The sequence below is a fragment of the Chenopodium quinoa genome, unplaced genomic scaffold (genome assembly GCF_001683475.1).
Source record: "Chenopodium quinoa cultivar QQ74 unplaced genomic scaffold, ASM168347v1, whole genome shotgun sequence".
Lineage (NCBI taxonomy): Eukaryota > Viridiplantae > Streptophyta > Magnoliopsida > Caryophyllales > Amaranthaceae > Chenopodium > Chenopodium quinoa.
This window is the reverse complement of record NW_018744066.1, coordinates 323,063-337,826: the sequence shown is the minus strand read 5'-3', so window position 1 is coordinate 337,826 and position 14,764 is coordinate 323,063.

Below are 14,764 nucleotides of genomic sequence, written 5' to 3'. Positions count from 1 at the left end.
TTGTAATATGAAAACTGATTGTGATGCTACTTTGGAGGTTTAAAGTAATCGAACAAATTTCATTTACATTTACACAGAGGTTACACGGGTTAATAAGCACACGACTAATGACAGATCGAAACCTCTTGCTGATTTTGCAGCTTGATCGTTCCATCATCGCCTTAAAAATTATGTGAGCTTTTGAGTTAGATTTGAGCATTACCATTAACCATAATCCATAATCATCTTGTATGTTCTGAAGAGAAATAATAAGTCTATCCGAGCATATATGCAATTGAAATGCAAGTACATGAAGACTTAAAATGGCACCAACATGAAAACAACATAAGCCTCTTCTTTTGTTGACATGACACAAACCAATACGCAATACCCCTCATAGCATAGGGAACAATTTGTCATATTGTACTTCAATATTTGATGCGTGTATATTTGACTATTTGGTATCGTTTAGGCCAAAATCTAGTTCAATATATCAAATTGCGTCCTTAAAATTTAATTTTAGATGGCATGACATAAGCTTACTACTGAAATAGCTAAATTTGAACAAAGTCCGAGATAATAACCAATACCTATGGAAAAAACATCTAATAAACGTAATTGTACCCTCTTATCATGTACATCAACTTACTGAACCTTCAAGGGATAATGGGATATGTAGACGTTAGAATTTCAAGCAATTAATAGGCAAAGGTAGGTTCCATCACAACCTTAATTGAGGCAAATCAACAATTAAGTGGAGTACATAACATAGAAAGAGAGAATCATAATACTATATATCATCAAAACACTAAGCCGTTAGAAAAATGATTTAAGAATAAGCATAGGTTACACCACTCTAAGCTAGTAAGCTTAATTAGGCATAATGACAATAATATAGCTAAATAAAGGAAGAAATAAAGCAAGAGAAAAAAAAAAACTTGGTGTTACCAAATTTATGAAACCTAGCTTGATTGCTTTCACCATGGTTGTCATATTGTATACTTGTATGTGGACGTTGTAATCTTCATAATTTTACGGTTTTAGTCCCGTTTCACCTCATAAGTAGTACTAAAACGCACTTCATAACTAGCTTATTTGTTGGAAGGTTTTCTTCCCCATCCTAGAGATTTCTCTAGTTTTAAAAGCTCAACAAATGATAGACATATATATATGCTAAGAAAAACAAATCGATTTATTCGTATATATGAGACATAATATGCTTGTGAAATATTCCAAATCATGAAGATCACATCATTGAAGGATTAAAGCTATGCTCCTCCAATACTTTCATCCATTTATCAAATGATTTAGCATGTAATATGCTTGGTATATTTTACATGCGATGTGACTAGTCTAGTACACTTTATTGGTCAATTTTTGTATGGAGTACCTAATATTACTTGCCAGTAGTAATTTGTCTTTTTTTTTTTAAAAAAAAATAAAGAAAAAATAAAAAGTTGTATAACTTGTATATGTATTTACATATGTTGTCATTATAATAATTCTTTTGAAAATTCCTACATTTCATTGAGGTTTTGACGTTTTGTAAATCACATTGTTTTAAAATTTATGCCAATTATTTTGATGTTTATTCATATATAAGTAATTTTTATTAGTGTAAAAATTTATATGATTTTCAATGACTTAAATGATTTATTTTTTTTCCTAAAATCTGTGAAATTAGGTGAAGGATTTGTATAAGCTTTTATTTACCGTCGCAAGCTTTTTAAGTTTTTCACACTTTTATCTAGAGTTGTCAATTCAGATAAACGAATCGGGTTTGGGTTGGTAAGAGTGGGTCGGGTCAACTCGGGTCGGATTAATTCAGATTAATTCCATAACCTATGTGGGTCGGGTTTGGGTTGGGTCATGCTTGAGTCGGGTCACATCGGGTCATACTTCTTATCGGGTTTGAGTCGGGTTAATATACGTAGTATATAACAATATACTAGGAAACTATAGTTTATAATTTAAGAAGATAATTATCTCCTTTGACCATACAACAAATATATACTATATTGAACTCCTAAATTTAAGAATGATGTTCCTTTCTTTTGCTGGCTTGCACCGACTTAATCTCCCAAGATAAAATGCTTTGATCAACAATAATGAGGTGGTCTAAATTGCATTTAAGGTGATTTGAAATCGGGCCAGGAACAATTTGGGTTGAATTTAGGTCGGATCAATAACAGGTCGTGTTAATTTCGAGTCAGGTTACTAACAGATCGGGTTGAATTTTTGGGTTAGGTAAGTAATAGGTATGATAAAATTCGGGTCAAGTCAATAACAAGTCGGGTTGATTTCGGGCAGTTTTATAACAGGTTAGATTAAATTCGGGTCACCTTAGGAATGGGTCGTGTTGAATTTAGGTCAGGTTAGTAACAAGTCGGGTTGAATTCGGATTTTGACGGGTTAAACATAGGTTTGGATCAAATTCGGTTCAAGTCAGGTTTGGTGCAAGTTAATTAAATTGGCCGCTCTAAACCGGTAAATCGGTGCAAGTTGTAAACCGGTAAAGTGGACGTTTAAAAGCAAATTGAATAGTTCCACACACCCAATTGGCCTCCTGGAGGGTATTAGAGACCATGGTAAAAATTTCGTCAATTTTTAATTCCGGGCGAAAAAAAGTTAAAAATTAAAATTCCAAAATTGAAGGCTAATATCCACGCTTTTTGAGAAATTTTAGAGGTTTCGGGACCCGATGTCGAAAAGTCTTAAAATTCTATGGGATACATCTCGGGGTCATATAATGTCGTTTGGAACTATATATGATCATTATATGTTGTCATAAATGTTCGTAGTAGGCTTGAGTTAATGAAATCTGTGCAAGTTGTAAACCGATAATTAAATTGGCCGTTTAAAGGAAAATTGGATGGTTCCATCAACCCAATTGAACTCTCGGAGGATATAAAGGACCATGGTAAACATTCTGGCAATTTTTATTTTCGGACGAAAAAAGTCAAAAAAATCCAAAATTGAAGACTAATATCCACGCTTTTTGAGAAATTTTATAGGTTTCGAGGTCCGGTGTCAAATAGTCTTGAAATTTTAGGGGTTACATCTCGGGGTCATATAATGCTGTTTGGAACCATATATGTTAATTATTTGTTGCCAAAAATGTTTGTGGTAGGCTTGAGTTAATGAAATTGGTGCAAGTTGTAAATTGATAAATTGGTCGTTTAAAGGCAAATTCGATGGTTCCATCCACCCAATAGGACTCCCGGACGGTATTAGGGACCATGGTAACATTTCGGCAATTTTTATTTTCGGGCAAAAAAAAGGTCAAATTTTCAAAATTGAAGGCTAATATCCACGCTTTTTGAGAACTTTTGGGGGGTTTCGGGGTATGGTGTCAAAAAGTTTTGAAATAATAAGGGATACAACTCAGGGTCATTTAATGTTGATTGGAACCATATATGATCATTATTTGTTGTCATAAATGTTCGTGGTAGGCTTGAGTTAATGAAATCAGTGCAAGTTATAGACCGGTAATTAGCCGTTTAAAGGAAAATTGGATGGTTCCACCCACCCAATTGGACTCCCGAAGAGTATTAGGGACCATGGTAAACATTTCGGCAATTTTTATTTTCAGACGAAAAAAAGTCGAAATTTTCTAAAATTGAAGGCTAATGTCCACGCTTTTTGAAATTTTTTGGAGATTTCGGGGCCCGATGTCGCAAAGTCTTGAGAATTTAGGGAATGAATCTGGGGTATAATACCGTTTTGAACCATGTATATATGATCATTATGTGTCGTCATAGATGTTAGTGATAGACTTGAGTTAATGAAATCGGTGCAAGTTGTAAACCGGTAAATTGGCCGTTTAAAGGCAAATTGGATGATCTCACCCACCCAATTGGACACCCGAAGGGTATTAGGGACCATGATAAACATTTCGGCAATTTTTTTTTTCCGGGCAAAAAAAGTCAAAACATTTCCTAAATTAAAGACTAATAACTACGTTTTTTGTGAAATTTCGAAAGTTTCGGGGCCAGGTGTCAAAAAGAAATGAGATTTTATTAGATACATCTCGGGGTCATATAATGTCGTTTGAAACATAAATGACAATTATATGTTGTCATAAATGTGCGTGGTAGGCTTGAATTAATGAAATAAGTGCAAGTTGTAAACTGGTAAATTGGTCGTTTAAAAGCAAATTGGATGGTTCCACCCACCTAATTGGACTACCAGAGGGTATTAGGAAGAACCATGGTAAACAGTTCGACAATTTTTATTTTCGAGCAAAAAAAGTCTAAAAATTCCAAAATTGAAGTCCAATATACACGCTTTTTGAGAATTTTAGGAGGTTTCGGGCCCGGTGTCGAAAAGTTTTTAAATTCTAGGGAATACATCTCGGGGTCATATAATGCCGTTTGGAACCATATATGATCATTATTTGTTGTCATAAATGTTCATGGTAGGCTTGAATTAATGAAATCGGTGTACGTTGTAAATCAGTAAATTGGTCGTTTAAAGGCAAATTAGATGGTTTCACCCACCCAATTAAACTCCCGGAGGGTATTTGGGACTATAGTAAAAATTTCGGCACTTCTTATATCCGGGCGAAAAAAGTAAAAAAAAAAAAAAAAACAAAATTGAAGGCTAATATCCACGCTTTTTGAGAAATGTCGAATGTTTCGGGGCCCGGTGTCGAAAAACATTGAGATTTTAGGGGATACATTTCGGATCATATAATGCCGTTTGGATCCATATATGATCATTATATGTTTTCATAAATGTTCGTGTTAAGCTTGAGTTGATGAAATCGGTGCAAGTTGTAAACCGGTAAATTGGTCGTTTAAAGGCAAATTGGATGGTTCCACCCAGCCAATTGGACTCCCGGAGGGTATTAGGGACCATGGTAAAAATTTCGACAATTTTTATTTTCGGGTGAAAAAAGTAAAAAAAAAATTCAAAATTGAAGGCTAATATCCACGTTTTTGAGAAATTTTGGAGGTTTCGGGTAGAGTTGTCAATTCGGGTAAACGGGTCGGGTTTGGGTCGGTAAGAGTGGGCCGGGTCAATTCGGATCAATTCCATAACCTATGCGGGTTGAGTTTTGGGTTGGGTCATGCTTGAGTCGGGTCACGTCAGGTCATATATCTTATCGGGATTGGGTCGGGTTTTGGTTGTATTAATAACAGGTCGGGTTACAATCGGGTCGGGTGAACAATAGGACGGGTTTAACTCGGGTTTTCACGGGTTAATACGAGTTAGGGTAATTCTCAAGTTCAAGTCGGGTTCGGTTCAAGTCATTCTCGGGTTTGAGTCGGGTTTGGTTCAAGTCAATAATTTGCAGGCTATAATCAGGTCGGGTCATTTTCAAGTCAGGTCATTCTCGGGTTGAATTTAGGTTGGGTTAGGAACGGGTCGGGTTGAATGCAAGTCATCAGGTTAGTAACAAGTCGGGTTAAATTCGGGTTTTGAAAGGTTAAAACGGGTTTAGGTCAATTTCGGTTCAAGTCGGGTTCGGTTCAGGTCAATAATTTACGGGTTACATTCGGGTCATCTCCAGGTCAGTTCATGTTCGGGTTCGGGTCTCACATACTCGGGTCAACTTGGGTCTAGGGTTGGTTTGAGGTCGGGTCAGGTCAGGTTTGGGTCACCATTTTTTCTAAGAGTTGCAATAGTTCTAAAATTAACATTATAATGTAATATATATATATATATATATATATATATATATATAATATATATATATATATATATATATATATATATGTATATATATATGTATAGGGGAGGAATCCGGTGAGAATAGGTCCATATGTGAGAATTCATACTTATATGAGAACTGATTTAAAATTTAGAACATGTGACTCAAATTAAAATTTTGAACATATGAGTAATAATTTAGAACATTTGTGTGAGTAATATGTTAGAACATCTGATTTAAGAATTAGAACAAGTGATTAAAAATTTATAAAATTTGCTTTATGAAATTTTAAACATATGAGTAACATTTAGAACACTTGATTTAAGATTATGAACATGTGAATAAAAAAATTTAGAACAAACTGATATTGAATATAGAAAGTGTGAGTAAAGAATTTAGAACATACGAGTAAAAAAAATAGAACATACGCTTTAAAATCTGGAACGTATAATTAAAAAATCTTAGAAAATCTGGAACATATAATTAAAAATCTTAGAACACACGTTTTAAAATTTAGAACATAAAAGTTCAAAGTTTGGAACAAGTTATTTAAAATTTATGACATCAAGCTTAACTAATTTATGGTTTAGAACATGTGAGTAATAAATTAGAACATTTGATTTAATTTAGAATACCTAAAAAAAAGTTTAGAACATCATACGAGTAAAAATTTAGAACATAAAGAGTGTTCTCACATAAGAAAAATTCTCATATAAGAAAAATTCTCACGAGAGTCTTCCCCTATATATATATATATATATATATATATATATATATATATATATATATATATATATATATATTGTCAGATTTCGGGAAAACTCCTTGATTAGAGTGATTTCCATTGATCAATATTTATAGGGTTACAATGAGAAACCTAATCGTATTAGGTAACTATAAGATAGGTACATATATCAAAGATAATCTTATATAAAATATATCCTAAATCTAGTGTGAGAATATTTTACGGATATTCTCTATCATATATAATCAATTTAGAAAGAAAAAAAATGTCAAACAAATATATTACACAGTTCGATATCATAAACGTATTTGCATAACTATGAGCATCCTACCTTTTACCCTTTAAAATACTAATTGTATCACTATTTAATTGATAAATTATAATTTAAAAAAATTGATATTGTTACAAAATTGATTAATAATTGGATGATGTTGAGGGGAAAAGGATTCATATAATCTTGCTAGCTTCATACGTACTTTAACAAATTAAAATGTATAAAAATCTCAACACCAGTTACCCAACTATGGCACAAGAGCAACAACTTGACATTTTTGCATAAATAATTCATAATTAATTACTCTATACAATTTAATATGGACCTATATGGTCTATGGATCTTAGAAAATGTCTAATCAAGAATGTGTCGTAATTTTTGAAAGATTCATATGAATATTCTGCCATAAATTATAAATTTTCAAAAATGGTTCCTAGTAATAATTAGTGGTTGCAACTTAATAATTCAATACGCCATCTATGATTTCTTACTCTATAATATTTACAACAGTTTAACTTTAACACTCTTTACAAAGCAAAGTACTAATTTGACTACATTATATACTAATATATGATAACCAATACAAATTTTTCCCTAGACTCTAGTGTATGCAGCTTCCCCTACCCCCCCCCCCTCTATATTACGTCATTTCATCATCTAGTGACATTTTTTTCTGATTTTTTTTCCTCTTTCTTTACTTTCTAATCAAGCAAGTATGTAAATATTTTTACATAACCAAATTGCTTCATTTTCTCTCTCCTCATTTCACCAATTTCATTTTCTCTCTCCTTGTTTTCACTGATTTCATCTTCTTTCTCCATTGTTTTTTCCCCTCTCTCTTCTTCCATGGAGATTTCGAGCTCAATTCCATGGAGTCAATTTTATAGATTTATTTTCTCCATTTTCTTTATAGTTGTATTTTTATTTTGATTTTTTTTATCTAGTTTAAATTTATGGTTTGATTGCAATTTCTTCTATTCAATTGATTTATGTATTTGTGTAATTTTTATTTGATTGCAATTATTTCGATTTTATTGATTTGAATTTAGTTAGTTGTATGTTTCCTATTCAATTACATTTGTTATCGCTATTGTTATTGGCAATGTAGGTTGTTACTTTTGTATTATTTGTTGTTTTTGTTTTTTTAAATGATTGTTAGTAGGTTCAATTTGGTAAAATTGAGTATTATTGATTTTTGCAGCAGTCTTGTATTCGTGACTTACGAAAATTGAATAGGAAAAATTATTGGAAAACTTTTATACACCGTAATTGAACATGTACTAGTTTATAAATGAACAATACTTTTTAATGATTGTAAATAAACATTTAATTATTTATAATTGAACATCTAATCATGGAGTATTAAAATTCACCTATTATGGTTAACGTATCATTTACAAATTTATTAGTGATCAATAAAAACAAACAACCTTCAAGTATTACAAATTTATTATGAACAAATAACTCTATATCTAAAAATTAATAACATACAAGTATTAAGATATGTTATAGACTATTCATTAATATGCAAATGAACATATATCAACATGAATATGTACTATTTTAATGTTCATTTATATATGCGTAAACGTTTACTATTACATTCTAGAATACAAAGTATATTTTATAAAAAAAAAAAAATTAACATGTTCATGACATAATAGGTGTTTTAGTATCAAAATGAACATTTAAGTATATGTATATTTTTATTTAAAATAAATACATTTAATTGTTAAAAATAAAATGATAATGAATCATAATGAAGATGTGCATTTATCAATATAAAAATGAACAATTTTTACATGATAAATTTTTGTTTGAACAACTAGTAGCTTTATAATTACATGCATCTGTTCCTTAAAAAAAAAAAAAAAATTACATGCATCTGATGCATGTTTTATAGGATAGACACTATTTTATTGGTATTGCTGAGTAATTTAATTAACTGTCTTTTAGTCTTCTTTATAATAATAATACACGTGTATTGAATTGAAAATGAACATATATAAATTAATATGTGAACAACCATGTTTATAAATATTGTACTTTGTAATAAATATATATCTAAATGAAAATAGATGTTTATAAATATGAACATATAATTATTTAAAAGTGAACATATGTGTCTTACAAAATGAATAACTTTATGTATGACAATGAATAAATATTAAAAATTAATTGTACATTTTTCTATATATAATAAAATATATTAAAACTTAAACAAACATCTAATAAATTAACATCTTATATCATTATTATTGCAATGTAAATCTATCTATTAAAATGAAATGCTTAGAACGAAAATGGATATCTATTAATATGAAAATAAATATTATAATATAAAATACAACTCCACACATATTATCCAACACAATAAACGTTTCGATCCGAATTTGAAAAATCCAAGCCCATGTTATTGGTTCATGTTGCTTGACGAATCCATGCCTTATTGATCTCCTTATTTTTGCTGTAATGTCTTCCCTTTTTCCTTGCTATTGTGTGATCTAACTCACTATATCTACGATTCTTTGTTTAACTAATAGGAAAAAAAATTAATGTATTAGATTTGAGCAATATCAGAATAAGTGTTAAATTGAACCAATATTTATATGAATATGAAAATGAGTGAATATAACAATTGACATGATTGATATGGAAATGAAAATCTATTAGTATATAAATGAATATATATTAGTATGGAAATGACCATTTATCGATATAAAAATGAACAACTATTAACACATAAATGAACATATTTACGTATTCAATATGAAAATGAACAACTATTTCTTTATAAATGAGCATATATTAGTTTGAAAATGATCATGCATGAAAGATAACAATTGATGAACATGAAATATATACGCGAATGAACTCTTGAAGCTATATATCAATATGTGATTGACCATATATTCATATGAGAAAATGTATATATTGAAATATTCAAAATTGAAATGTTCATGAAACATTTGAAGTAGATAACAAAAGAATATGAACATTTATCAAATTTCTAATAATCGTATGTTAATATATGAAATTGTGAATGACCAAATACTATTGTGTGATTGAACATTTACCAAAATAAAAAATGAACATTCGTCAAATAATTTGCCACTTCAGACTATGAAAAAAATGAACATTATTACACGAATGACTATGAATTATTAAATAAATGAGCATTTATATTAATTATCTATTAATATGTAAATGATAGTTTTTTCAAAAAAAAAAAAAAACAGAAAAAAACATATGAATAATAGTATACAAATGTATAGATGAGCATTTATCAAAATAAAAATGAACATTTATCAAAAGTAAAAATTCACAACGAATTAATTTTATTAATACTTAAATTTTTCCAGAACATATGTTTTCCTTCTTTGGAACTGTTTTCTTCACTGTACAAAAATTAAAATCAATTGACTAGTTTTTGAACAAAAATTCCTAAAAATATAGCGAATACTTACGTTGATGCATTTTCCATTGTTGATGTTTCGATTTTTGTTTTGAAATACAATAACAACAAAAATTTAGTAAAACCTAGGGTTCATACTTGTTTTTGAACCAAATATGAACAAAATATCTTTTTTTTTTCGAATTTCGACCTTGTTTTGTTGAATTTTGTAATGATTGAACAATTTTTATTGATAATTTGTCACTAATTCGTAGAAATTTTCTATTAGAAAAAGTATATCAATGGGTTTGGAGAGAGAAAATACAAAATGGGTGTAGAGAGAGAAAATGGAGAAAAATGGGTAAGGAGAGAGAAAATGAAATGATGTTTTTTTTTTCTTTAAAAAAAATTAATGAGGGGGTAAAAAGTGTGGTTATTGTGCAGTTACTACACAATTGCAGAAAGTGGGGTTATTGGGATTGTTTAGGTGTTGTTTAGGAAGGGGGTGTAGGAATAGATAGCTACACTAGATTCTAGGGGTATATAATTAGATAACCAAATGTTATTGTGTACTATCTTGTTGGATTCCTCTCACTATCAGGGCGTCTCCGGTAATTTGGTGGCCCTATTCTAATTATAAAAATTGGGCCCTTAAATTTTTAAAGGACTATTTATAACAGGTTTAAAATATTATTATTATAAAATGATTTTTTTTTTGGTTTTTCACAACAAGAATCATATTTCTAGATTGAGTCAATTCTTCATTTTTTTTTGACGTTTTTCACAACCAAAATCATATTTCCTAATTTTAGGAGCCATAATTAAAAAAAACAACAATTTATATTTCAGAAATAAAAAAATTATGCATAAATTAAGATAACAAATATATATAGATAGATACAACCTGCTCTTTAATCAAGTAATCAACCTCTGCCCACTCCAGATCCACCGAACAAGAACAGTTCGCCAGAATATTGAGTGCTTCCATTAACGTTTTTTCCACCTTTTGAATTGAGTTAAAATTGAAAGAAAACTGAATTGTGTGTATTGCTTGATCTAGAAATTAGTATATTTTGTGTGTATTGCTTAATCTAGAAATTAGTATAAATTAATAAAATTTTGACCGTTAATATCTATTGAATCGTCATTGATTTTGATTAGAGTATAAATTGTTCTTCAATTTTGCCAAAAAAAAAGAAAAAATTAAGTGAATTGGAGATAATTAGGCAAAATAGGCGTTTATGAGTGATAATTATTGAGTGAATTTAATTTTGTTTTGGAAATCAAAAGACAAAAGAGATTGAATTTTGGATAGGAAGATTTTTTGGGTTTTGGTTTCAAAATGGAGGTTTTTACAAGGAAGAAGATGAATAGGTAAAGTAGATTTTTTTTTTAAGTCAATGATTTTTTTTTTAAATTGTGGGCCCCTGATTTTTGGGGGCCCTGTTACGTGTGTGAGGAAAAACCTCCTTAAAGCCGGGCCTGCTCACTATATATTATCAAATTTTATATAGTATTTTTTTTTTAATATTTATATTTATGTGTAACTGCATTTATTTAAGGTTAATTATAGGTTAGAAAATAGTAACATGTATTTATCAAATGTATAAGTCAAATAGTTGCAAGTATTAAGGCTAACCCGTTAGACTTGCATGCAAATTTTAAGCATTAATGATATAGTATAAAAAAACATTTTGCTGGACAATAAGATTAAACTTTTTGTTAAAATGATCTTTTAACAATTAACATTAGTAAACTCAATTAAAATATATGTAACAACTTTTTTTTTAATACCTAATAACGACAATTTTAATTTGATATGTTGATGTTAAGCTAGTTCAAATTATAATATTCTTATAACGCATCCCCAATAAATGGGAGGACCAAATCTAAGATTTTAATAAAAAAAAAAATATAATAAACTTGATAATATAGTTCCTACAAGCTACAAGGACACTGCCAATTTACCCATTATTATATGAATTTGCTCATTTATTATTTTGTAAGTCAATATTCTCAAAAACAAATAAATTTATGACACTTATACATGTCCCTATTAGGTTACCACATACCACCCTTTTTTTAAGCACTTGGACGAATGTTTGTTTTTTTGTCTTATTTTGTGTTTCGTCTTTTTTTTTTTTTTTTTTTTTTTTTTTTTGGAAAAGCTTTGTAGAAGAACCAAGAGTCATGAAAAGAAAAGGAGATGGGGAAAGGGGCAACTCCGCAAGTTGTGCATGTCTTGTACGAACTTCAATATTTTTCTTTGAAAAAAAAAAGATTTCTTATTTTCTCCAAAATCTTCAAACAAGCTAAGTTTTGCAACACAAACATTTTTTTATTCCAAAAATATTTTTTTTTTCGAAAAAGAAACGTCTTAGGATTACTATTTAATTGCTACATTACGTCGTTTTGATAATAAAGGTCATACCCGTTTGAGTATTATGTCTTTGCAAATATAACATTGTTTATTCTAGCTAACATTCATGACTTATTTATCAAACATATAACCAACTCGAACCCGTAATTTGTGGTGTATAACAAAGAGTTAGTTAAAAATTAAAAGGAATATAAAATTATAAATGAAAGAAATTTCAAAATATTACGGCAAGGCTTACCAAAACAACAAACCCTCCCCCTCCCTAAAAAAATGCATACTATATATGTGCCTATAATAATTAAGGTTGGTCTTTGAAGGTATAATATCCTTTCTACTACTATTTTTTTTTTCTTTTTTTTTTTTGTAATATGGAGAAGGAAAATTCATTCATTGATAAGAAAGCCAATGACATGTAATGTTAAAGAGATGAATCTAACAAATTTAACCTTTATATTTCATATCAATTGGTGTTTTATGGCTTTTTTTTTTAAAAAAAAATTATTTATTAAAAAAAGTGAGACTATACTTTTTTTTTTTAAACCTAACGTATTAAAAAACAATTATTATCATGCACAAAGTCTTTCTATAGATTTTAACGTGAAATTTCATAATATTAATTTTTAAAATTTTTTACTAATGTTTATTTATATCAAATTAGTGTGTACCAATATATATATATTAAATTAGTGGTCAAACTTATGCATTGACACGTATGTCAAACTTGAATGTGTTAGGTTAAATATTTTGCAACAAGTAAAGTATTACGCATGATCAAATAAATTGTCTTTTGGCTAAGGTGCAACAAGTCTAACAATGACAAATTGAACCATGCCTCAACTCGTCTGTAACGATATATTAATTTACCGTTTTTACAGTGAAAGACCTATCGATCTACTCTGACACTTTGTATTAAACAATAAACATTATAATTTAGAATTTTCCATTAAATTCATATACGCGTAATCGATAAATCAAATTCCTTTTCGATTCGCATAAATCTTCACCATCATTATAATTATAAGTATCTTTGAAATAGTAAGCTTAATGCTACTCTCACGTTACAATAAGTTGAGGAGAATATTAATTAATGTATAATATATAATTATGCAATAATAATAATGTAGTAATAATAAGGCAACATATAATGTTGTCCTCAACTGTATAAGAAAGGCCCTGGCTTCTCGTTGACAACAAGAGTGTCATCACTTGGTCAAAGATTTGGGTGGTCCAATTTGTAATTTGCCAAATGTGTCTGGCATCTACCTTTAAACCATTTTCATTTCTCACATATTTAATTAGTTGCCAAAATTTAATTTTTATAAAGTATAATTATATGTATTATTATATTTATTGTTAAATATGGAGTAGTGACTATGTCAATCAACTTCAACATATGAGGACATTATTCAATAAATATATACTTGTATACTTGTATATATGTTGCAAACTATATTTGCAAGTACTTCCTTTCATTAACCTTTTAAATGTTTGAAAAGTAAAACTTTAATAAAACTTGTTAGAATTGTTTTATTTTATATTACAATTAACTATATGTTAATTTTGTTGGAATTGTTTTAATTTACCTTAACTTACATATATAATTTTAAAAAACTAACAAAATGTGTAACTAAATAAGGGCATGTTCTCATAGATTGAACTGAACTAAATTGAAATGAATATTTTATAAGAGAAGGAAATTAGGAGCTGAACTGAACTGAACTTAAATGAATATTTTTATAAGAAAAGGAAATTAGGAGCTGAACTGAAAAGAACTGAAAATAAACGTATGAGAACAGGCCCTAAGTGACCTCCTATAACCATAACATAGTAATTAACCTCTATCATTTTAACCGTATAACCCTATGGTGGCTGGTCACACGATTATAAAAGTTAATGTTAAACCAAATACCGGAGTAATCAATTAATGTTGATATAGATAATTATAGATTGAAGTGAGTTAAAAACCATGATTCTATGAAAGAAAATTGAGAACTTTATAGTTTACTCACTAGCACTTTGCTTGGACATTTGGAGTGTCCAAATGATGACAATAAGTCCACCACTTAATCATCAGTGTCACCTGAGATGGGTTCAAATCTACATATATCCTCATTTTAACCATATATTCTAATATGCGTTACTAATTTTGGGGGCTTTGAAGTCTTATAATTTTAGGGAAAATACAAGTTCATCTGTAAGATAAATGAATTTTTGTTAATCTGATGACATTTTTGTAAATATATTGAAAAAATAGGGTCATTTTAGTCAGTACTTTTGGTGAGCTGTCCAATTACTGTTTGCTTTTTGCTTTTACAGTTTGGTGAGGAAATTACACA